The 25479-nt window shown below is 39.2% G+C and overlaps 1 protein-coding gene and 1 long non-coding RNA gene across 7 annotated transcripts in view; one reads left to right on the plus strand and one right to left on the minus strand.

Moving 5' to 3' along the window:
- Nucleotides 1-25479, minus strand: part of EPB41L4A (erythrocyte membrane protein band 4.1 like 4A) — a 266210-nt gene that overhangs the window by 163829 nt on the left and 76902 nt on the right. The gene's annotated exons all lie outside the window — the stretch shown is intronic.
- On the plus strand, nt 13011-17636 carry LOC131273588 (uncharacterized). The gene is made up of 2 exons (XR_009180852.2): nt 13011-13078; nt 17425-17636. It is a non-coding gene; the product is annotated as an uncharacterized lncRNA (long non-coding RNA).

The raw sequence follows: 25479 nt of genomic DNA on the forward strand, positions 1-25479 counted from the left end.
CGAGACCTCAGTCCTACAACCAAGGACTGGATTCTACCAATTTTTTTAAAAATCATTTTTGGCCCACTGAGAGCAACCTTTCTTATTTCCAAACTACGGTGAAAATGCACATGTGGAAATACACACACATTTTTTCTATCACTTCAAACAATTTCTGGAAGGTAGGGATATGAGGCTAAATTTCCATCTTGATCTAACCTCTCCTATGGATCCTTTCTCCTCCTATCCAACCATAAATTAGAAGAGACAGAATAACTAGAACAAGTAGAGCCACACAACCTAATTCTTGTATCCCAAGGCAGGTAAACAATAAGTGCTCTGTGAATAAAAAAGGAAAGAATTATTTTTGAAATTATGGCAATGAAATGACACCAATTTTCTAAAATATATAAATCAAGATTCTGTCTAGGAGAAATATTTTTATGCCTCTACTTCCTCCAGAAATGCTAGCATTGTCATACACATAATTTATTTATAAAGTATAAAAACAATATACTCTACTCATGGAGCAAGCAAAAAACAAGCTTGGAAAATCAGCTCAATAATTTGGAAAGCATATGGAAATTGCAAAAATTTCATGCGCAGGAGGAAATCGCCATTTTCAAAAACTATCATTCCAAAAACATGAGAATATAGCCTGTAGATCTTCTGTGACAGTTTTGCATTTATATAGAATCTGGCTGCTGCAAATACTTTACAAGTATTATTCTTTAGAATATTTTGATATCCTCCACCGAAAAAGTATAAGCAAGCGTCCAGTATTATGCAATGAATTCAGTGCTGAACCAAGAAAGAACATGATATCTCAAGATTCCCTCTACAACAGTTTGTACAGCGTGGATGTGTCTACACACGTACCTGGAGCAGAGCCAGGAGGGCCTCACAAATGCTGTACTTCTGTCACCAATTCAAGCAAACACATATGTGAAAACCTCTTAACCTCTCATCTGTCATACTGCAGTATGACAAGACACAAAGGTACGGACACCAGCTACTGGAGTGAAGATGCACATTGCCAGGTCACATTTCTGCCAGCCTTGCCCAAACTGACCTCTTTCAATAACCCTACCCAAAATTTCTTTTTCATTATTATTCCTCCTGCTCTTAAACTTATGCATAATTTCATTCTTCAACTAGGTTCTTTGTAGTCGAGTTTTGAAAATTCCTGCAGGCCTGTATTTTGCAATTCAGGTCGAAAGTCATCAGGTGCAGAAGAATGTGCAATTAAAGAAATTAAGAACTGATAAAGTACTGACACGAGAGCCAAAGTAGGAACCAAAGTATATTGCACAGGTAGAGGTTAGTTCCAGGATTTATTACTGAAAAAAGGACAAATAAGTAGCATCAAAGATATTATGAAAGAAACATATGTGTTCATTCATTCAAATATTTATTGAGTGCCTACAACATGCCGGCAAATGATGAATATCTGGAAGAAGAAAAAGTACACTAATAAATGCTAGAGAAGAGCAGGATGCACCCAGAAATACAAAGGGCTGAGATGGAGAAAGCAGTTGACCGGCCAATCAGAAACCTAAAGAAGCTCGGAGCTGTGGAGTGACTAGACTTCTAAGCAACTGATCTAGAGAATGAGACAGGGAGAGGCTGCTGGTTTTATCAGAAGCTCTCGTAGACTTTGACTAGTTACCATGTACACATACTACTTGCATAAAAATATTCTTAAAAAGAAATGGTAGGCAGCGGACTTGGCCCAGTGGTTAGGGCGTCCATCTGCCACATGGGAGGTCTGCGGTTCAAACCCCGAGCCTCCTTGACCCGTGTGGAGCTGGCCCATGCGCAGTGCTGATGCGCGCAAGGAGTGCCATGCCACACAGGGGTGTCCCTCGCGTAGGGGAGCCCCATGCGCAAGGAGTGCGCCCCGTAAGGAGAGCCACCCAGCACGAAAGAAAGTGCAGCCTGCCCAAGAATGGCGCCGCACACACAGAGAGCTGACACAAGAAGACGCAACAAAGAGAAACACAGATTCCTGCGCCCCTGACAACAAAAGAAGCGGACAAAGACGACACAGCAAATAGACACAGAACAGACAGACAACCGGGGTGGGGGGGAGAAGGGGGAGAAAAATAAATAAATAAATCTTTAAAAAGAGAAATGGTATACCAAGTAGAAAACAGTCATTCCCTTTTTGCGCATAGAGGTATTCATGGCCCATGCACGAAGATGTATTAAGTAAGGAAATGTGAGAGACAAGATAGGAATGTAGTGGGGAAATGTGTCATTTGTTGATTCGATTTACACAGAAACAATCCACAATCCCCTTCCCCAACTTCCCACTCCCCCCTTAAAAAATTTACTTTAGAATTTGTCACCTGAATTCTTCCCAAGACCTCTAAGCAGGTCAACATTATATACCAATATGGAAATTACATGCCGTCAGTCCTCAGGCTGAGGCAGTCTTCACTACTAAACCAGCTGCTTAGTTTCATTTGAAACTCAGGGAAAACTTGATTCTTATCTTTACTTTCTTCAGTACTTGGAGGAAAGGCATGAATGTTATTGTATTTACTGCCATTCTATTATTTTTTTTTATCATTTCTCAAAGAAATCTCTGCCAAATGGGGAGTTAATCAAGATGACACAAGTAGATAGAAGTACTATCATAGCACTCAACAACATGCCCAAGAGTTTTCTGAAATAGCTGAATAAATTGTTGCCTTAGATATATAAAGGACCTCTAACAATGGGCAAAATGGACCTCTCCTTATATAATTCTGCCATTATTAAAGGTGCTTTATACTTCCCTTAACCTTTCTACTAATATTTAGACATTTTGAATGCAGATGATGAGTATTACATACCACTTCTGTTCCTTTCAGTTCAAAAAGTAATACACAGTTCTCCTTGGGGGTTCACTGAATTAATACTAAGGGCTAAAAAACAAGAGGGAGACGCAATGTTGGAATCATGGGGGACCTATGAATTAAACTTCTCTTCCTGTTTGTCTCTCATGAAGATTTCCATTTCTCCTGACCTATCAGACATATAAAAGTAAAGAGAAAAAAGACTGGATTCATTTATGCTGGCCTCAGTTATACCAGCTGACTCAAAAAGCTATTCAGTTTACTACTAAAGACACATAAAGATAGATGATAGATAGATAGATCTTATATATAGGGTATGTTTATATAAAGCTATATAATCCCAAAAGACTCATACTCTAAAGACAGTATAAGGAATAAGTACATTACATTTGAAATTTGTAAGCCAAAAAATAAGGGACCTGATATTAAATTCTTATACATAAAGCAAACGTACATAGAGAAGTCCAGTTTTCTTTGTGCAATAAAAAATACCTAACAGGAATTTGGTTTTCCATCAGCAGTAAAACAAAAAAGACTGGATATAAAGACAGTTAAGAAAATAAATAAATAAGCAAACAAATAATTACATAAATGGAAAAATAAAGGAAGCATCTGTCTTATCACTTTACTCTCAGAAAAGCTTCATTTAAATAATGTCATAATTCATTAATTTACTTTTATATCAGAGTAAATAAATACCTGTGGCATATTTCTGGATTGTAGAATTACATGCTACTTAACTTTCAGCAAATATAGATACCTTCATTATGGACACACTAAGAACATTCTGGAAAAAGAGAGGCTTATAATCTTCAAGAAGGACTCCCAATTAGGGTAAATTTATTTGAAAATACCATCAGTGGGGCTTTCAACCAGAGCAAAGAATTCTTCAAATGAGTAATAACACCTTTGCAGATCAACACGAGTTACAAACCAGAAAGACAGGTTTTTGTCATTGGCACAGAATAATAACTATTAAATTTGGGACAAACAATTTACTCCTTCTCAAAGAGGAAATGAATCCCAAATATCTTTTAATGCTATGGCTTTAAAAATTTACTGTATCTTTACTCAGCATTTTTTAATATAATAGATTCCAAATTTTCTGGGAAAACAAATATAGGAATGTAGGACATATTCCTCAGGCACCAAGGCTCCTTCCTCCCAAGCAGGAATTGATAACCAGGATCTAATGGTTTCTAAGATTTACTTTCACTTTTTTTACTAGGTGAGGAATTTATAAAGAAAACCTTCTGTCGTCTAAATATGAGTCGAATGTGATTGTTTGGGTATTCTTGTTTTCCATACACAAAAGTTTGGTTACATGTTGACAAACTCTTCTCAGACTTTCATCTAACATTTTAACTATCTTGCTGCATAACAAATCAACTAAAAATTCAGTGGCTTAAAGTGAAAAAAAAAAATTTGCACATGATTCTGCAGTTTCGATGGAATGCCTGGAGACTGGCTGCTTTCTCCCTCTCTTCAGAGTCTCTCATCCTCCAAGCCCTCTCTCTCCAGCAGGGCAGTCTGACTTCACTACATGGTAGCTGAGGGCTCCAAAAAAGCAAGTGTGGAAGCTGCCAAGCTTATGAAAGCCCAGACCTGGCACAGCATCACTCTCACCACACCCTAGCAGTCAAAGCAAGTCAGGAAGCCAGCCAGATGCAAAGGGAAAGGGAACAGATCCTGTCTCTTGATAGTAGGAGTGACACACCTGATGGTGAGTGACTGGAAGAACTGTTAGTGGTCATCTTTGTAGACAATCTACCACATCTCACTTCCTGCTTTTCTCTTTAAAATGTTAACTAATCACTTTAAAATGTTTTCTTCCATGTAACTCACTTTCTCACTCCTTTATTTCATATTACAGCAAAAGAAAATGTAAATTAAAGTAAACTATCTTAATTATGTTTAAGGAACTATGCTAGATGTGGTCATATACTTTAACTCATTTAATCTCCAGAACAGCTGTGTGAAATTGGTATTTTATACCCATTTTACAAATGAGGTCACAAAGGTTGAAGAGAGTAAGCAGTTTGGCTACAGTTACACAGAAAGAAGTGGTAAAGTTAGTATTCCAACTTTTCAGGGAATCCTTTTCAGCAAAGTCTTTATTACACCAGTGGTTCTCAAGGTATAGCCTGGGGATTTCTGGGAGGATCCTGAGACCTTTCAGAGGTCTATGAAGCCAAAAGTATATTCATGATAGTATTAATTTATATGTCTTTTTGATTATCATTCTCTCACAAATATTCCCTGAATTTTCCAGAGGCTAAATGGCATGTGATATCACAAAAGACTGAATGCAGAAGCAGATATAAGAATCAGTTGTCTGCTATTAAGGTGGATATTAAACAGATATGTAAAACCATAAAAGCAATGTTACTCTTCTCATTAAAACTCCTTTGCTTTGGAAAATATAGCTATAATTTATAAAAATGTTATTAATAGCTTTTAATGAATTAATTTGCAGAATTCTTCCATTTTAATTTATAATACAGCAAATATCAATAGATAAAACCCACATAAACAAACATTTTGGGGGATCCTCAGTAATTTTAAAAAGTATAGAGTCCTCAGACTAAAGAGCTTGAGAATGCTCTACTATACTAAAGACAAGGGTATGTTCTTGATGATACATATTGCAAAATTCTTGATTCTTGTACTGGGAGAGCCTTATAAGCCCTTTCCCAGGTTACTGAGAAATGGGTGACTTGCTCAAAGGTCACAGGGCAAGCTGTGAAGTAGGAATGGAATCAATACAGGATAACTGCCATTAAAGAAAAACATTAGCCTTTCCCAGTTTCTTGCAACTCATGTTAGAACAGGGCACACAAAATTCTTATTGATACTAGCTATTAAGGAAAAGCAAATCAAGAAGACAGTGATAGCTCCCACCATACAGAATGGCCATTATTTAAAAAAACCAGAAAACAAATGCTGGAGAGGATGCAGAGAAATAGGAACACTTCCTCACTGTTAGTAGGAATGTAGAATGGTACAGCCTCTTCAGAAGACAGTTTGGTGGTTCCTCAGGAAGCTAAATATAGAACTGACATATGATCCAGCAATTCCTCCATTAGGAATATATCCTAATATATATCCACTGAAAACAGTGACACGAACAGACATTTCCATACCGATGTTCATAGCAGCATTATTCGCAATTGCCAAAAGAAAGAAACAATGCCAAGTGCCCATCAACCAATGAATGAATAAACAAAATGCAGTATATACATATGACGCAGGAAAAAGAAATTAAATTGGGATGTTTCTGATAACATGGATTAACCTTGAGGACATTACGCTAAGTGAAATAAGCCAGCACAAAAGGACAAATATTATATGGTCTCCCTAATATGAACTAATTATGAAAAATAAACACACAGAGTTTAAACCTAAACTGTAAGTTACTAGGTGATAGGATGAGGACTGAGGAGTACAGATGTTTAACATATGTAGAATTTTCAATTAGCGCTAGCCTGTAAAAGTGTGGAAATGGATAGAGTTGACTGTAACAAATTACATAGTAAGTATAACTAACATAGCTGTGATTGTGGCTAAAAGGGATAGTTTAGGGATGTAAATGTCCATTAAAAGAAAGCTAGAGAATAATTTAGGGCAGAGGTTCTTAATTTTTTTTGTTAGACCATGGATCCCTATGCCAGTCAGGTGAAAAACACTGATCGCTTCTCAGCATGTAGCGGCAAATAGTTTTACGACATTCAACATCACGTCTTTAAATTAAATTTTAAGATTATTCAAAATTACATTTTACAGCTTTCCCATAATTCCAACACCTGATAACCTAACACAGCCCAACACATGTTCAAATGGTCATTTTTGGCAAACATCTAGAAATGTGAGTTTTCCCAGAGTCATAAAACCATCTCTGCCATCCTTACCAACCGTTTTGCAGGCAGTTATCTTCTACAGTCAGAACATACTATACCAAAATAAAAATCCTACTAAGTCCACACTATACTGCATATTATTTAATAAATACATCACACCCACACCAAGAGGTCCCCACAAAAATGTTTTTAAATGCATAAAATAAAAATTACAAAGGAAATAAATTATAAATATTGAAATACAATTACGAAAATTTAAGAAAACATGATATAATAGTACTATACATATGTGCTTCTTTTGTAACATAATAAATAATAATCCAATACATCAAAAATATAGGGAAGTTAAAGTCAAATTTTATTTTTTAAAGACTGCTGTTGTTTATCTTGAATAACAACATTGAACTGCAGTGTAGTATTTGATGAGGCAACACGCATATCATGTTGGACATCTAATCGAGTTGATTTTTTTCAATTCAAGCTCATGGACTCCCTGAAATCTTTCCACTGACCCCTTGGGGTGTGTAAACCCTTGGTTAAAAACTCCTGATCTAGGGACTGAATAACAATGAACCCAGAGGTTGATGAAGACTATGGTTAATAATACAAATACAAGAATGTTCTTCTGTGAACTAGAACAAATGTATGTAACTATTATAAGATGGTAAGAATATAGTGATGCATGGGAAAAATACAATTAATGTTACTTATGGACTTTGGTTAATAGCAATATTGTAATATTCTTGTATCAATGTTAAAGAAGGTACTGGGAAGTGGACTTGGCCCAGTGGTTAGGGCGTCCGTCTACCACATGGGAGGTCCGCGGTTCAAACCCTGGGCCTCCTTGACCCGTGGGGAGCTGGCCCATGTGCAGTGCTGATGTACACAAGGAGTGTCTTTGAGGAGCCCCACGCGCAAGAGTACACCCCATAAGGAGAACCGCCCAGCATGAAAGAAAGTTCAGCCTGCCCAGGAATGGCACCGCACACAGAGAGCTGACACAACAAGATGACGCAACAAAAAGAAACACAGATTCCCATGCCACTGACAACAATAGAAGTGGACAAAGAAGAACACACAGCAAAAGAGACACAGAGAACAGACATCTGGGGGGGGGGGGAGCGGGTAGGAAGAGAAGAGAAATAAATAAATAAATCTTTTTTAAAAAATGTTAGAGAAGGTACTACACTAATGCAGGGTCAAAAATAGGGGAGTATGAGATTTTTTCTTTTGGACTAAGGAAAACCTTCAAAGGTTTACTGGGGCAATGACTGCAGAACTCTGTGATAAAAGTGAGAGACATGTCAAAGAAATCAGAAACCCTGTCATTTACATTTTATTAGTTATAGATCAGAGTGAAATCAATATCAAAACATTTGTCAATATAAGACACTGTCACAACCAGTCTTCTTTTTTTCAATTTTTTTAAGGAAAAAGATAGGGGTTATATATCCTTAAAATGAAATCAAATCTTCATTAGCAAACTTGACTTATTCCAGATATTTAGATAAATATCTATTTTTCTAAGCTCATAAACCTGAAGAACAGGAGAACATGTGTTAACCCAAGGGTATGCATTTTATAAACATAATCCTTCACTTCAGATATAATCATTTGAACCTGAATCATTTGATGAAAGGATTATGTTCCATAATCTTTAAATGCACTGTGTTTAATATTAATTAAAATTCACACTAAAAACAATTAACTTCCCATACTATTTAGAAGATTAAGAAAAAATTTTTAAAATAAATTCAATCTCCTACTCAATTTTTTCAAGATGTGTTACATTCAAGATTGTAACAATTTTTGTCTCTCTTCCCATTAAGAGGTAGGATCTAATTCTATAATTAGATCCTCCTTGAATCTGGGCTAGCCTATGACTGCCCACAAAGTATTGTAGAAGTGGTGCTAAAACCATTATAAGCTAAGCTTTAACACAAATGGCTGCTTCCTTCATAGAGATCTTGGATCTCTGAGCCACCACGAAAGAAGTCTAACTCTTGTGTTTGACAGACCACGTGGAAAAGTCCTAAGAAGGCATAAGGAGGAGGCTCAGTCTCAGTCTTTCAGATACCACTGCCCAGGCACTAGGCCTGTGCTGAAGGAAGTCATCTTGGGAGCTCCAGACCTGTCCAGCTGCCTAACCACCACCACTGAGTGTCCCTAGACAATGCCACATGGAGAAGAATCTCCCAGTCAAGCCTTGCTCAGTGTTCTGACCCACAAAATCATGAGGTATAATAAATGGTTTTTGTTTCAAACCACTAAGTGTTGGGTAGTTTGTTTTATAATCATAGATAATCAGATTATGGGTAAAACCCTCAGCCGAGAAATGCCAATCCCTATGAAAAAGGAGACAAAGCATATACCAAATATTCCCTCTTCTACTGTCTTCCTACCCGTCACAAGTTAGGTAATATACCTAAATTACATAGGAAAATCTCAATATCCTTCCAGTTAAAAGGTATTTCATGCTTGGGAAGCAGATGTAGCTCAAGTAGTTGAGTGCCTGCTTCCCATGTACAAGGTCCTGGGTTCAATCCCCAGTACCTCCTAAATATATATATATATATATTTCAGGGCAACTTTTAACCTCCCTGCCCCCAGCCCTTCCTTTCACCCTTGTTTCTGGGATACCTTGACTTGAAATTTGTCCCTAGGTATTATGGCACTAGCTAGTTATCTGGAGTTCTGAAGGGCCCCCATTGTTAACATAATAAATACCTGCTTTCCTTAACTAGGAATTTCTTTTTGGTACAAATAATTTTTCCCTGAATGATTGTATTGGGTGAGATAGGGCACATACTCCCAAACTCATGTTTTGATTCCATATATTATAATGATCAAGCCCTTATTTTTCCAGAATTCTTTGCAGGATTGGAAAGAGGGAGTTTAATTTTTATCTTGTATGACTTATACCTATATGATATAAATGTGCTCATATTTAAGAAAGATAGAATTATAAGAAAGTGAATAAAGTCTCAAAATAAAAACTCCCTCCTCCAAAATGTAATCTATGTTCAGATAAAGCAAATCTCCTTTTTTCTGTGAGACCACAAGTCCATTACAACTGAGCTGTTAAAGCTGTTGCCTCCCATAGCCCAGTCACAGAATGGTCTCAGATTTTATAATACATGGCCCCAGTATGAATGTTGGTTTTTATTTTCAACTTTCAAACATTAAAAAGAGCCTAAGAAGTTAGTCCCTTTCCCTCTCCCTTCCTTCTTGAATAACTGGAATTTTCAGTTGAAAAGCCACTAGAAATTCTTCTCCTTCCTCAATATTTGTTGGAGATGGACAACAGGCTCAAGGCTAAGCAACGTGCTTATCTGGTAGGGTTTAAAACTGAGCAAAACACGGATCTGAGCAAGGACAGATGCTTAGCAAGGAGGTAGCCAGGCAGGGTTGGGAGACCGGACACATACAGAGGGATAAACAATAAGTAACTATATTGAGAATAATGGGAGGCAGAGTTCTCATTGTTAGATAAGGAAGTTACAGACATGGAAAAGTGAAAACTAGAATGAACCCTTTGGAGCTGGATATTGGTGTGAACTCATGGTTTAATATGCCCAGATAAATATAGAAATAAATAAAATGTGTGTGTGTGTATACACACAAATAGAAATCATCTAGGTCTTCCCACTGAGAAGGCATGAGAGTAGTGATATCTTAATAGCAATGAACACAACTAAATGCCCAGATCTTTGGTTTTCTAAATATCATTCTCCACTCCTCATAAAACTGACTGATTTCAAGACTAGGAAAGTACCAGGCCTGGAATAATTTATTGTGCCAAAAAGGAAGTGCTGCAAGAATCAAGGGTCATTTCAAAAGAATATAGGAGTCAGCTTGAAGATACCATTTGGGACAATGTGAGCATAAATAAATAATAGTATCAGATTATAACCCACTGACAGGGATCCATGAATCCATATGAACATAAATATATGAATGAATAAATATTTAGGAGAAGAGAACATGGATCCTTAAAGTAAGGTGACAACAAATGTAGAAGGATGGCAGAATTGAAAAACTACCATTTTAGTTATAATTGATTCAATCAAGAATCATCTGTGAATGCTAAAACTGGTGGGTGAAAGTCTGAAGAGGAATGGGATATTTATACAGTCTCAAAATATCTCCCCACAAAATACTTATTACAAAGGATTAAAAGGGAAGTTTACAATGGAGAAACCTGGTAGGCACTTCCTTAATCAAATGAGCAGTTAATTTTACCAATAGTGGGACAAATTGACAACTTGTACCACCTGAAGGATGCAATAAGAGTAAAGCTTACTTCCTGCAGAAAGTAATCTGACTATAATATTGAGGAAGCATCAGACAAGCCAAATGAAGGACACTGTGTGTGTCTCTTCAAAAATACAAAGATCATGAAAATCTACAAAATCTACAAAAAAACTAGCAAATGTTCTAGAGTGATACATCATAACAAAATGCATTGCATAATCCAAGACTAGATTATTTTGCTCTAAATGGCATTATTGAGACAACTGACAAAATCTGAACAAGTCTGCGGACTGGATGGCAGTACTTTGTCAGTGGTAATTTCCTGATTTTGATAGTAGTACCATGATGATGTAAAAGAGGGTCCAGATATTTTTGAAAAATAATATGTACTAAAGAATTCAGAGTTAATGAGGGCTCATGTTTTCAACTTATTCCCAAATAGTTTACTGAGAGACAGAGAAAAAAATAAGACATGTGGCAAAATGTTAATCATCTGCGGGCAAAGGATGGGCACAAATTCTTTGTATTTTTCTTGCAACTGTTCTGTAAGTTTGAAATTATTTCAAAATAAAAACTGGAGAAAAAAAAAAAAAAACTACTATCCTCTTCCGTTTAAAAAGTCCCAGACCTCTCCCACTCTTCGACCCAACATAACTCTCTAAAGCACCCTGCCTTTTGATCTCACAGCCCCTTCTTTCCACCTATATTAGTCAGTCAAAGGGGTGCACAGCAAAATACCAGAAATCTGTTGGCATTTATAAAGGGTATTTATTTGGGGTAGAAGCCACAGTCACAAGGCATGATGGGTAAGTTCCTTCCCTCACCAAAGTCTGTTGCCATGTGTTAGAGCAAGATGGCTGCCAGTCTCTGTGAGGGTTCTGCCTTCCTCCTTTCTCTTAAGCCTCTGTGGTCCCGGGTTCTTCCTATCTCAGCTCTAGGCTGGCTTAAGGCTCATCATTCTCCCCAGAGCTCATTTCTTTCCAGGCTCAGGAAAGAAACAAGCTCAGTTGCTCTGGTCTTTCCACTAGGTCAGCTATAGACTATCAGACTCATATCTCTTCCTGGGGCCACATCTATGGAGCATTCTCTCTTCCTGAGCATCTGCTTCTATGTTCTCCTTCTACATGTATTTACTCCTGTGTGAGAATCTGTTTTATCCCCACCAAGGGGGTGGGGACTCAACCCTGCATGCCCTAATGACATGGTCAAATAAAAGCCCTAATCTTGATTTAATAAAGTAAAAGTGAAACCTCTGAATCTAATATGCCCAGAGGAAAACACCAGTCTATAAACATAATCCAATATCTATTTTTGGAATTCATAAACAATTACTGTTTCATAAACAAAAACTGTTACACCAATCCTGCCTGAGCCAGGACTTTTGGCCTATCTTCAGGGTCCAGGGAGAGGGAGAGAGCTATGTGAGAAAAGCGAGATGGAAAAGGTTGTAAATCCCCTACATCAGGCATCGTTATTCTATCACCAGTGTCATACATTCCATTGAAAGTATGGATTTTATGTAAATTTATAACTATCCCCTTAATACAAAAGCCCCTCAAACTTACTCAAGAAACATTTCACTATAAGTTATTTCAATATTTACAGAAATTCTTTATTTTTTAATGTAATGCATTCTTTCTACAAAAGAGCAACTTTTCAAAATTTCAGTAATATTAGGGCAAAGGGATGGTTTATATTCTTCTGTTAAGTGTCTATTTTTCTCTGATAATAGCCAGGCAGTTAAATTTTGTCTTATCTGAGAAAAAGAACAAGAACCACAGAGGAAGCTGAAGACATCTGAATCCAAAATCATCAAACATGGGCAAAACGAGCTCCTTTCTCCACCTTTATTGCCTTCTAAGTACTTAAGACAGAAATCACAAATTGGAAGACCTTGTTTCAAGGGTCTACATAGTGATGTAAAAATCAGGAAACTTTATATTCTGCCTCCTTTTAGAAGGCAGAAGATTTAGCAACCCAAGCACATGCCAAAAATCTGTGGGAGCTGCCCGGTTGAATGGGAATGTGCTTTCCCAGTTTATTCCCTGTGGACTTAACGCTACTTCACACATTTAGGTGACCTGCCTGGTCCGTGAAGGCATATGAGTTTGGGTCCCCACCTTTACAATGACTGAAAAATTAATGGTAAGTGTTCTTTAGTTTCCTAAAAGGTTTTGAGAGAAAGGGTCATAGGGAGTACAGTATAGAACATTTAAATTGCTCATAGCTTTTCTGGTAACAAGAAATAAACATATGAAACATAATTAAGAGCTAGTATTATATCAGGGTGCTAGACTAAAAAAGTGGAGAGCTTGGGATCAGAGAAGAGAGAAACTGACTTGAGGAGACTAGAGGAGTCAAAGAAAACAGAATTAGAGAGAAAAAACATTCTAAAATTAAATAACATGGTTTCTGAAATTAAAATTTCAATTGACAAAATGAAAAAGGGTACTGTGACTACCTAGAACCCATTCAGTATTCTGAAAGGTTTAAAAAATCATGATTTAAAATATCAGAGACATAGTATATACAACCTGAACATAGAACATGCAAATAATAGGTTTTTCTGGAGGAGAAAAAGTAACAAGTGGAGGATATAGGGAGGTTTGGAGGAAGGGAGGGAGATTAAAAAAAAAGAAAAAAGAAAAAGAAAACTTCCCTGATCTGAAGAAGGCATAATTCTCCAGACTAAAAGAGCGCACAGCAAGCTCAGGCAGCATTAACGAGGAAAAAAAAGACACATGCCTAGGCCTGGTGAAATATTTAAACTGCAAACCAAAATCATTTGCAACTACACATCTTACTATCTGCATTAACATGACTTTACTATTCAACTGTCTGCAGCAGTTTCAGGAAACTCTTACCTAGGAAGATGAATTAGGAATTTTCCCAAAATCCATTTATCTGAACAGTAGCTGACTCAACTAACCCCTTTTAAATATCCCTTTCCCAGACCACCAGACTTTTATTTATCGCAAGCTTTGTCTAATTCTAAGCCCTGCATTGTACAACCTACCTTACACAGGACACTAAAAAGCCTCATAAGTTCCCCACCCCCTCACCCTTCCTCCTCTGAAATGCTTGGTCAAGGTGGTGGCCTCCCTTATTGCAATGGAACTCAGCTTTGCGCTGTTTACAGGTTATTCTGGTAGTCCTTTCAGGAAATCACCAGTCAGAGAATCTAAGGTTAAGAGAAAATCATACAGTTATTCAGAAAAATTGAACAGAGAGTTTACAGAAGAAAAAGAATCAGATTAGCATAAGATTTCTTGACTGCAACACTGAAAACCAGGACACAGTTAAACAGTGACTATTGAGAAAAAACTCCAACCAACATGTTATTCACCCATCAGGACAAACAAATTTCTTCTTTAGACTATGAAACTACTCAACCAATGGCCCAATCTGAGTAAATATTTGCAGTTGTACTCTAAGTAGACAGATTTCAAGCTTTGAGAGACAAAGGTAAGATGAAAATAGCAAAATATAAATGGATTAAGTTAATATACCTGGAATTTATAATTTAATTATTTAATAAGAAGAAACATACAAAAGTAAACAATAGAATTTCTAAAATTCTAAACCATCTCACTAAAACCCAAGTAGATCAGAGGCAAAGGGGAAAGTGGGAAGTAGGTCTTGAATGAGGAATACCTATTATTTAATTGTTATTTATTCATATAGGATTTATTAATATAGGATTTTTAATTATAGCTGCTCTAGTGGGAAAATAACCACTAGTAGGATGGAAAATCATAGAAGATTTTCCATGTTAATGATGAGGGGAGTAAAGAAATGAAGAGAAGTTTGACCATGGAGCAAAAGAAAGGAAGAAAAAGAGTGGGTAATAATAAGGCATAATAACCAATAAATACAAAATTAGAAAGAAAAGAAATAAAGCATTTATGAGGAGGGGCAAGAGCTACCACAAACTTTTTGAAAAGAATTCAGACAGTAGTTACAACACATATCCTTAGTCCTACCTAGCTCAGTTTGGGAATCTATTCTCAGCATTATTTATCAGTAGCAAAATAAAAACCCCTAACTTCGATGGCCATCAATAGAAGAATCATTGAATAAAGTATAAATAACAATTTTGCAACAATCAAAAAGAGTTGGATATATATGTGTTGCACTGAAGTGATGCCCAGAATATATATATTTTTTAAAGATTTATTTATTTTTTTATTTAATTCCTCCCCCTCCCCCGGTTGTCTGTTCTCTGTGTCTGTTTGCTGCATCTTGCTTCTTTGTCCGCTTCTGTTGTCATCAGCCACACGGGAAGTGTGGGCGGTGCCATTCCTGGGCAGGCTGCGCTTTCTTTCCCGCTGGGCAGCTCTCCTTACGGGCGCACTCCTTGTGCATGGGGCTCCCCTACGCAAGGGACACCCCTGCGTGGCACGGCACTCCCTGTGCGCATCAGCACTGCGCATGGGCCAGCTCCACACGGGTCAAGGAAGCCTGGGGTTTGAACCGCGGACCTTCCATGTGGTAGATGGACGCCCTAACCACTGGGCCAAGTCCGTTTTTATTAAAATTATATTTATTTATATTTATAATATAAATATATTTATATATTTTATTTATATTTATAATATAAATATATTTAATATAATATATAAAATTATATTAAAATTATATTTTAATTTCAAAAGCTGGATAGTGTTTCCAAACGGGGGAAGGAGAGGTGCATCTCTGTATTTAAGACTACTGTGGCATGTATGTTTTACTTCTGCAATTTAAAAAACATCTATGAAAGAGAAAGGAAAGCAGGTGGGAGGTCATTTCAAGACGGGAGAACAGCATGGATCAATGTTCAGAGGTAGCCGAAGGGTGAGTCAGAGACCCAGGTTTTACCCCAGCTCTGCCCCTGACGCACTGTGTGACCTCAGGCAGACTCTTTAACCATGCAGGGTCTGGGTTTCTTCTATTGTGAAATGGGATAATGGAACAAAATCAAGGTCCCTTCTAACTCTAGCGTTCTATGAATCTGTAAAAAAAACTGCATTGAGCCATTTGGAGACCTCCGGGGGCTGCCTCCCTCTCTGTGAACATTAATGTACTCATGATCTGGTCTAGGGCCAGTGCCCTCAGTCCTCCTCCAAGGCATACCCCACCCCATCCTGAGAGTGTGAACTCATTAACGGAATTAGGATCTTTGAAGGTACTACTAAGATGGGACCAAACTGAATCAAGGTGGGCCTTAATGCAATGTAGCTCAAGTCATTAAAAGCAGAAGATATTCAGATGCAGCCAGTGGAAGCTATAGGAGGAGGAGAGAGAAAAAGACAGATCCTGCATGAGAGGCAGAGACCGACTGCCTGTAGGCCACCAACAGAACGCCATAGATTTCAGAGGAGGCATGGCCTGCCCATACCTTGACTGTGGGCTTTCAGCCTTCAGACTGTGAGCCAATAAATTCCTGATGCTTAAGCAAACCAGGTTGTCATATGTATTATAGCAGATGTAGCAAACTAAGAAAGGAGAGAAAATGTTATAAATGAAAATAATCTAGTTAAATCTGACTTTCCCAAAGAAATAACATTATTAATAAAAGGCTGCATTCCTGAAAGGGTTTTTTTTAAAAATCTGATTAAGTTTTAATGATGGTAACTAAACTCATTAATTTTTTAAATGTAGTAATTTTGGGTATTGTTACAAAAATAATGAAATAGACATAACAAAAGAAATTTGCCCTAAAATCAATTAATAAGCAGAGGAGAGACTAGAACACATTTCTCCTGACTGTTCATTAGTATTCATGTTCACTGACTTAAAACATCATTAAGGTTAACCCTTTGTAAGGAACAGATGTTCTCCTAAAAAGTGAGAAAACTGAATTTTAACCATTCAAATATATTTTACCATTGACATACTTTTTCATTCTGAAATTTTTATACCTATTCCTTGTAGTGGTTTGCAGCAATGTACCCCAGAAAAACATGTTCTTAAATCTAATCCATTCCTATAGGTGTGAACCCATTATAAGTGGGACCTTTCGATGAAGTTATTTCTATTAAGGTGTGGGCCACCTCAATCAGGATGGGTCTTAATCCTCTTACTGGAATTCTTAAAATAAAATTCAGATAGGCAGAGGACTTGGCCCAGTGGTGAGGGCGTTTGTCTACCACATGGAAGGTCCACGGTTCAAACCCCAGGCCTCCTTGACCTGTGTGAAGCTGGCCCAAGCGCAGTGCTGATGCACGCAAGGAGTGCCTGCCACGCAGGGGAGCCCCACACACAAGGAGTGCACCCAGTAAGGAGAGCCACCCAGCGCGAAAGAAAGTGCAGCCTGCCCAGGAATGGCGCCGCACACACAGAGAGCTGACACAGCAAGATGATACAACAAAAAGAAACACAGATTCCCATGCCGCTGACAACAACAGAAGCAGACAAAGAAGAACACGCAGCAAATGGACACAGAGAACAGACAACCAGGGGAGGGGGAAAGGGGAGAGAAACAAATAAATCTTTTTAAAAAATTTTTTCAGAAAAAGGGAGAGAAAGCCATGGGAGCAAGAAGCTGAAACAGAACCCAGAGGAAAAGAAAGAGACCGGGAGACACTGCCACATGCCTTGACCCATGACAGCTGAGCCCACGGGTCATCTTCAGGAAGAAAACATCACCATCATGATGCCTTGATTTGGACATTTTCCCAGTCTCAAAACTGTTAGCAAATAAATTTCCCTTGTTTAAGCTGAACCTTTTCATGGTATTTGCTTTGAGCAGCCTGGTAAACTAAAACACTCCTCATTAATTTTCAAATACCAAAACACCTAACAAAATCTCTCAATCCCTTGCACTTTTCGTGAAATAGTTCACACATTAGGACACCTAAAAAGATTTAGTTCACACATAGGACATCCTACAAAGATTTATCATTTACATCATATGGTGAATCATGTTATAATGTGAATCACCAACTCCTAAATCCAAGGTTTTGAAAGTTTAGATTTTCCTTGTGACACTTCTTAAAGCAAAGTTCATCCAGTACTCCATTCTAAGAGAGTTCAACCAAAATACACAGAGGAATGTTTGGCTGGAGGCACTAGCCACACGTGGCTATTGAGTGTTTGAAATGTGGCTCATCAAAATTGAGATGCGCTAAGTATAAAACATACACTAACTTTTAAAGACAATATGAAAACCAGAATTACAAGTTTTACATTGATTACATGTTAAAATAATATTTTAGATATATTGGATTAAATAAAATGTTACTAAAATTAATTTTACCTGATTCTTTTTACTTTTGTTGACAGGAATACTAGGAAATTTTACATTATATCTTTGTAGCTCACACTATATTTTTACTGGGCAGGAGCTAAAGGAAAGCAAATAGCTGGTGGCCTGTGTTGAAGAAAGGGTGCTAACAGCCCTGATTATCCATTCTTTTATTACAGACCCTCCCAGTCTCGTTCAGGTTTTGTCACTAACTTGTCACTAACTTGTTGGGTGACCTGGAACTGTGGCTTAACCTCTTTGGCTCTAAATCTTCTTCTATAATCCTAGAGAGCACCTAATATAAAGCCATCATTTTAACAGATGAAGACTCTGAGACATCACATATCTGCCTTAGGGTTCACTGCTCTTTTTGCTGCACAAATGCACCCACATCCCCTTCCTGATTTTATCTGTTCAGTGGCCCCACACTATACTGATAACCCAGGGATTGTCCTGCAAATGAAATATGTCACTCTTCCCAGGAATAGGAGAGTGTGGATGGATCTGAGCAAACCTGTATCTCCCCCATCTCCTCCTCAACCTACGGTAACAGGATCTTCCCACTGCAGGCAGCCCATGAGAATTATATGCAGTACCAAAGGAGAAGCAAATAACTGGCATCTTTGCAGGAAAAAAATATCAAAGATTCCGGAGACCCAGCTCTAAAGCCAAACTTTGCGACATTTGCCAAGCCAGCTCAATCACTTTCAAACCCCTTATTGTTCCTTATTTGTAAAACAAATTAATAATACCTACCCAACCCACATCACAGACTGGCTCAGATGAACAAATAAAGCATACCTGAAAGCTCTCTTAAAAAGAACAAGGTGCCACATAAATAGTTATGCTCTCAATCCTACCATAAAATGCCCGCTGGCACACAATCACAGCCTCTGTTTAGCACTAGCCAAGCTCTGCAGCACTGAAAGCATTTTGATAATCTGCTAAATAGGTTCACTTTTTGAGGGAAAAAAAGTAAAGGTAGATGTAAGATATCAAATTTTTTAAGTTTAAAAAAAAAGCACACTAAAAGCAGCTTACAGTCAGTCTATTGTCTTGGTTTTTAAAATACTACAGTCACCAAAGCTTATAAATGTTAAGAATATTGAACTCCTTAGTGGCCACTTTGTTGACCAATGACTCACTGACTACAGGACTATTTTCTCTTAATCTAAACCCAAAGGGCTCATAGTAAATGATAGCCTTTGGGTTAATCATATTCCAGGCACTGTTCTAAATTTTCAGTATTATAGATTCAATCATGAGAGCCCATGTCATAGATGAGGAAACTGAGGCACAGAGATGGCCCAATGCCTTAAACATGGTAGGTACAAGAAAGGATAGGGAAGTGGACTTGGCCCAGTGGTTAGGTCATCTGTCTACCACATGGGAGGTCCGCAGTTCAAACCCCGGGCCTCCTTGACCCATGTGGAGCTGGCCCACATGCAGTGCTCATGCACACAAGGAGTGCCATGCCATCCAGGAGTGTCCCCCACGTAGGGGAGCCCCACACACAAGAAGTGCACTCCATAAGGAGAGCCATCCAGCACGGAAGAAAGTGCAGCCTGCCCAGGAATGGTGCTGCACACACGGAGAGCTGACACAAGATGATGCTACAGAAAGAAACAGATTCCCACGCCACTGACAACAACAGAAGCGGACAAAGAAGACGACGCAGAGAACAGACAACTGGGGTGGGGGGGGATGGGGAGAGAAAGAAATAAATAAATAAACCTTTAAAAAAAAAAAGACAGGATATGAGCCAGTCTTGCTATAGAGCCCATGCTTTTAACTCCTACCCTGTCCGTTTGGAGAGAAGAGTTAGCAGGATGGGGTGTGGACAGGGTGGGAGACTTTCACTCTTCATTTTATGAACTTCTGAACTGTTTTAACTTTCTGACCCTGTGTATCCTGCCTATAGCAACAGACTGTTTTAGGTAAAGTGAACTACCTTTTCAACATGCTAAGGAGCTAACTTTCTATTCTGACAAATCCTGAAATTAACATGGCAGGGAAGCCACAGACTGTGTCAAGCAAATCCAAATTTAAATTCATTTCACTACTGTGTTAGGGTTCTTGAGGGAAAGAGAATTGACAGGAAAGCTGTAAATAAGAAATTTTACAAAATTGTCCCACACGACTACAGGGATGTCCAAATTCCGTAGGGCAGGCTGTAAGCTGGGAACTCCGATGAGGGTTTTCTGTGAACTCCCCAAAAGAAGCTGGCTGGCTGACTTGGAGATGGAAATTTTCTCTTCTGACTGCTGAAATCATCATCCCTCGCCAAGGCCCTCCCACACCTGAAGGCAATCTCCTCAGACAACCACCACTGTAGACGCAATCAGCCACAGATAGAACCAAACCAAGTCCGGAAACGTCCCCACAGCTACAGCCAGGCTGGCACTGGCCCGACCAAACCACTGAGCACCACCTCCTGGCCAAGTGGACACAGGAGCCTGACCATCACCATCACAACTACTTAACACTCACGTGAATGTGGAAACAGTTCTTAACCCTTCTGTGCCCAGCTTCCTCTTCTAAGAAGAGACAAAACTCCACCTTCCTCGTGGGGTTGTTGTAAAGATCAAGGTACCCCAAGAACCTGGTCCCTAAACGGTGCCCTGCCTGCCTCTACTGTCTCCCCTTACACAACTCAGAGCTGCTGGCTTTACACTTGACCCTGCCGTGCCAGGCAAATGGACCCAAACCAGTGTCCAAGTTCACCTACTGTTTTCCAAGTTTATAACCTGCAGTGGGCACATTTCAGAGAGCCTCTGGTGCTGGAGAAGGGCGAGTTCCCCAGGGTTTTGGGGACTAGTGTGTCCCACTTCCCACTGAGAACAGCACTTCCCACCCACTGAACCAAAGATATACTCGGCATCTGGGGCCAGAAACAGTAGAAAGGACCAGGCTAGGGTCACTAGTGGGTCCCCCAGGGCACAGCATGCAGCCCCCATGAGCCTGTGATCAGAGCAAAGCTTGCAGCACCTACCCTGGCAAGTTGGGAGGCGAGGGGTATCAGCCCGGAGGAGCAAACAACCGCCAGTCCCCCACCAGTGTGGGCAGCAGCAGCAGCTGGGGAACGAGGCTCAGCGCGGCTCTGCTGGCCCTGTCGGCCACTGGGCGCCTGCTTCTAGGAGCATGTTAGAACACCTGACACCCCGGTGCTATCCAGGAGACTCTCAAGAGCAGCCAGGGGTGAGAATCACAGAAACATTGATTATTAAGAAGCTCCCCGCCCAAACAAGGTAAACTGGGATTGGACGCTCAAAGAACATTAGGAATCTGGCCTGTGTGACCAAGAAGGAAAACCCAGGTCATTCGTGACCTCTTCCTCCAGCCTCCAGGAGGTCACAGCAGAGTCCTGCCTCTGACAGACCTATTCCACAATCCTAAGAAGGATGGAAGAAGGGTAAATCAGCCTTGTTTTAAAATTCTATGACAAATTATCTGCCACCTTTTCTTATTATAGCTTCTCCTTTTTTAACTGTCTTTGCTGAAACACAGCCTCAAGTAGGATAGTATCGCTTCAGTTATTTGGGTAATTATCTAGTTTGGAGAACTCAAGGTCTCAACTCTTTGTCTTCATCACTGCCCATTTCTCTGCCTTGTGGTAAATCAGAGTATGAGAAGGTACTGAACAGAAGATCTGCCATGAACTAACTGTTCATTGGGTTTTATGTTTTAAAAACCATAATAAAACTCGGGGCTAAAGAGATAAATGAGTTAATGCTCCTGAATGATTTGCCAGCCCCTCTCTGGAGTCATTCTTCCACTCCCCAACATAGGCACACTTCTCTTTTTCCACCTCTGATTTTCTTTTTCTCTTCTTCTGTACATTCTTTCATTCCTAAGCCTTGTATTTGACAGCGACACCCCCAAGTTATATTTTAATAACCCTCTGATGGTTCTCAGAATAACAGAAATTACCAACAGCACGATTAAAATTAGGGCTTGAAAATATATGGTAGAACTGTGGCTTTTTAAAAATCTACTATACTTTCTAAAAACAAGTTACTACTTTTGGGTTTTTGTTTATGTATTAAGCGGCTATTCATAAGTTGTTAGACGCTTTCTCCCCTTACTGGTTTAAAATCCACATTACATTCTTATTAGGAGATTAGTATCCAGGGTGTGAAGGAAGGTTCTCTTGAGACTCAGATCACACACAGCGTATGACGTGGGAAGAATAGGGGGACAGCGGATACGGATATTTAAACATAATTCTGGTTTTTAAAATACTACAAAGCCTGTAAATGCTAATACTGAAATCATTAGTAGCTACTTTGCTGGCCAGCAGCTCCATAACTGCACAGCTAATTTCTTCTCCAGCACTTTAAAATCAACTCCCTCAAATGGTTCAGAGGCATCACAGTTTGGGAAGAAGTGTCCCTGTACAGGCTTCCTTTCCCAGGCAGGACCCCTAATTCCTTCTGGTCCTTCTAAATCCTCCCCTCTAGAAAAACAATGGGGGAGAGGAAGGGGTAATGTCAAAGAGGGGGGAGGGGAAGCAGGGAGAATGTGCATGTCAGTGTGCGCTGACCCCACCAGCCAATTAAGGAGATGCACCACTGCTCCCCACGGGAAGCTGCAGCCAGCCCCAGATGGAAGGATAATGGCTGTGACACCAAGCCCCAGGAGATGGGGTGTTTATGAATATTAAACAAATATACACACACAGCCAAACAAAGCAGAGGCAACCCAGGATGCTACGATTGCAATCCCTATTCTCAGAAACAGACAGTTTAGCCACAAGGGAGAAAGCATCTTTCCAAAACTGCCTGACTTTCTCTGATCCTCTTTTCTCTCCCCATACTCTTATGGATGTGCACTCTCCTGACTGCTACCTACTGACAGCAGATCTGATGTCACTTTTTCCAGAACACATGTCACCAGCTCTCTTTTTGCATACATGCTTCTCAGGCAACCTGGCTGTCTGCCAGGGTTTCTGATTAGCCAGAAGGAATATCACATTGAATTATTCTGTGTTCACACTTGATGTTATGATCAGTTTCCCCTGTAAGTGTGCAGTAGCAGCTTGCTCACCACCCACTTCAGGTCTCCTAAAGGAAGCAATGCATGATCAACAGTGAGTCTAAGAAAATGAAAAATGAAAGATGAGGGGGTCTAGGTGCTTCATAAACATTTTACTGGCAAAGCCAAAAATTAAATTTCAAAGAAAAGAAGAGAATGGCAAAAAAACATTTTTGACAAATAACTTCAGGCAATGTATCCTTAAACCCAGGCCCAGACTGAGGTATAATCTCCCCCTGGAAAACATTTTCATTCCCATTAAGTTAATATGGCACAAGAATAATCACACTGTCAGTTAGAGGAAGGAAGCCAGGAGGCCTGGATTAATTGGGCACAAAGGATCCCTGTATACAGGATGCTCATTAGGACCCAGCCAAGGCTTTGCACAGAGTACAAGAGGGCAGAAGAGAGAATGCCATCGCTAAAAGGCTCAAAGCCAAAGGCTCCTCCACAAGAGTCTTAATCCACCCAAGCACCAAACGCACAAATGGACCTCATGAAAAGGACCCTCCTTGAGGAGTCAGAAGCCTTTTTAGCCTTTTTAAAGGAAGAATTAATCTACTCCCCATAATTACAAAAGTAAGCCTAATATAGATGCATTAACAGAACATATAATTTATAACCTCCTTCATTTTTTTGAAACCATGTATTATTATTATTTTTTTAACCAGATCCATACATTCAAAGGAAATCAGGAATATAAGAAATTCATTCAAGTAAGTTTGGGTAGTTCTAGATATTTTCACATCATTAACCCAGGCCCACATATTAGCATCCTCCAGATGGTACATTTTACCCAATTATGCCAGACATTGTGATTATTTAGACCAGATTTCTGGGCATAAATCTGTCCATGGCCCTCCACCTCCATTACCACAGCCCAGACAAACCAAACCATCCCTGCCGCTCTACTACCAGACTACTACAACTGCCTCCTAACTTGTCTCCCTGCATTTCCTTTCACGCTAGTCTCCAGACAGCACCAGAGTATTTTAAGAAGCAAATTTGATCTTAACACATTTCTGTTTAAAATTCTTCAATGAGGTCCCGCTATTCTTAAGACAAAAACCAAATTTCCTCAAACTCCTCCCTCCATACTCTAACCTGGCGTTTCCCTCCTCCACAGGCTCAGAGCACAGCCACTTTGGACTTCCTTCCACCCATTCTTTGCACCTGCTCTTTCCTTTGTCTACAACTGTACCCCAACAATCTTTTTTAATTCTTTAGGTTATCACCCTTAAAGGCACTCAAAGTTGCATTTCCTGATTCTCCATACTAGGGAAGGAAAAGGCTCCCTGAAGGAAATGAGTGGGAAGAAAATACCTTCCAGGTAAGAAGGAAACATGAGTGAAGACAGAAAAACCATAAGAAAGCAGGGAAACATTGGTAGTTTGAAGAACTATGACAAATTCAAAGATGACAAATTTTAAGTTAGTTTTAAGACCAAAACTGGATGGGAGAGGGGTGGAAACCCCCGCACAATCCATGCAAAAGTAGTTTGGGCTAGAATTTCCTCAACAATAGTAATGTTCGAAGCTAAGTAGTCAAAACTGGAGGGCATGATTTCAATTATCTAGAGAAAAGAGGCTGTACAGACTATCATTTAGAAAATGCTAGTTAAAAATCTCTAAATGGCATGACTTTCTTAAATCTATGCAGATTATGTGGAAGTCACTGGTGCTATTCATCAAATATTTCCAGTGATAGAACAGCACTTCCTGCTCCCCTTGTGGTTAGATGGGGCCCTATGATTACAGCTGACCACTGAGTTGGTCCAAAATGAAAGACTACAAAGTCAGCGAAAGAGCTTCCAGAGCTCTCTTTCCTTCCGCCCTTATGATCAGCAGTGTTCCAGGGAGTGGGGATTCTGTCAGACTCGTCAGAGTGAAGACAACTCAGATTAGAGTGCCCAGACAATTTTTGTTGTTTTAAGCCACAGAGATTCAGGAGTTGTTACTGCAGCTTAACCTAGCCTACCTTTCCAACGCCTACCTTTCTTTATTTTAGCCAAACTCACTGTCAGGGTTTTAATTAAGATTAATTCAACAGAGCATATGGAATGTAATGGACTTGACACTTATTTATGCCCTATTTACCCTCAAAATTAAAAACCATGATTTTATAAAGTATTCATGAACTTAATAATAGTGTCTTAGTAAAGTACAAAACAAAATTGCTAGAACTATAACTGTGATATAAGCGTGAAAATTACTATGGGAGTGAGTGAGGAAGGAAAGAAGAGTTCTTTACCTTAAAATATGTCATCTTCTACTACTTACTCAACCCC

Source organism: Dasypus novemcinctus, chromosome 2 (assembly GCF_030445035.2).
Source record: "Dasypus novemcinctus isolate mDasNov1 chromosome 2, mDasNov1.1.hap2, whole genome shotgun sequence".
Taxonomy (NCBI): domain Eukaryota; kingdom Metazoa; phylum Chordata; class Mammalia; order Cingulata; family Dasypodidae; genus Dasypus; species Dasypus novemcinctus.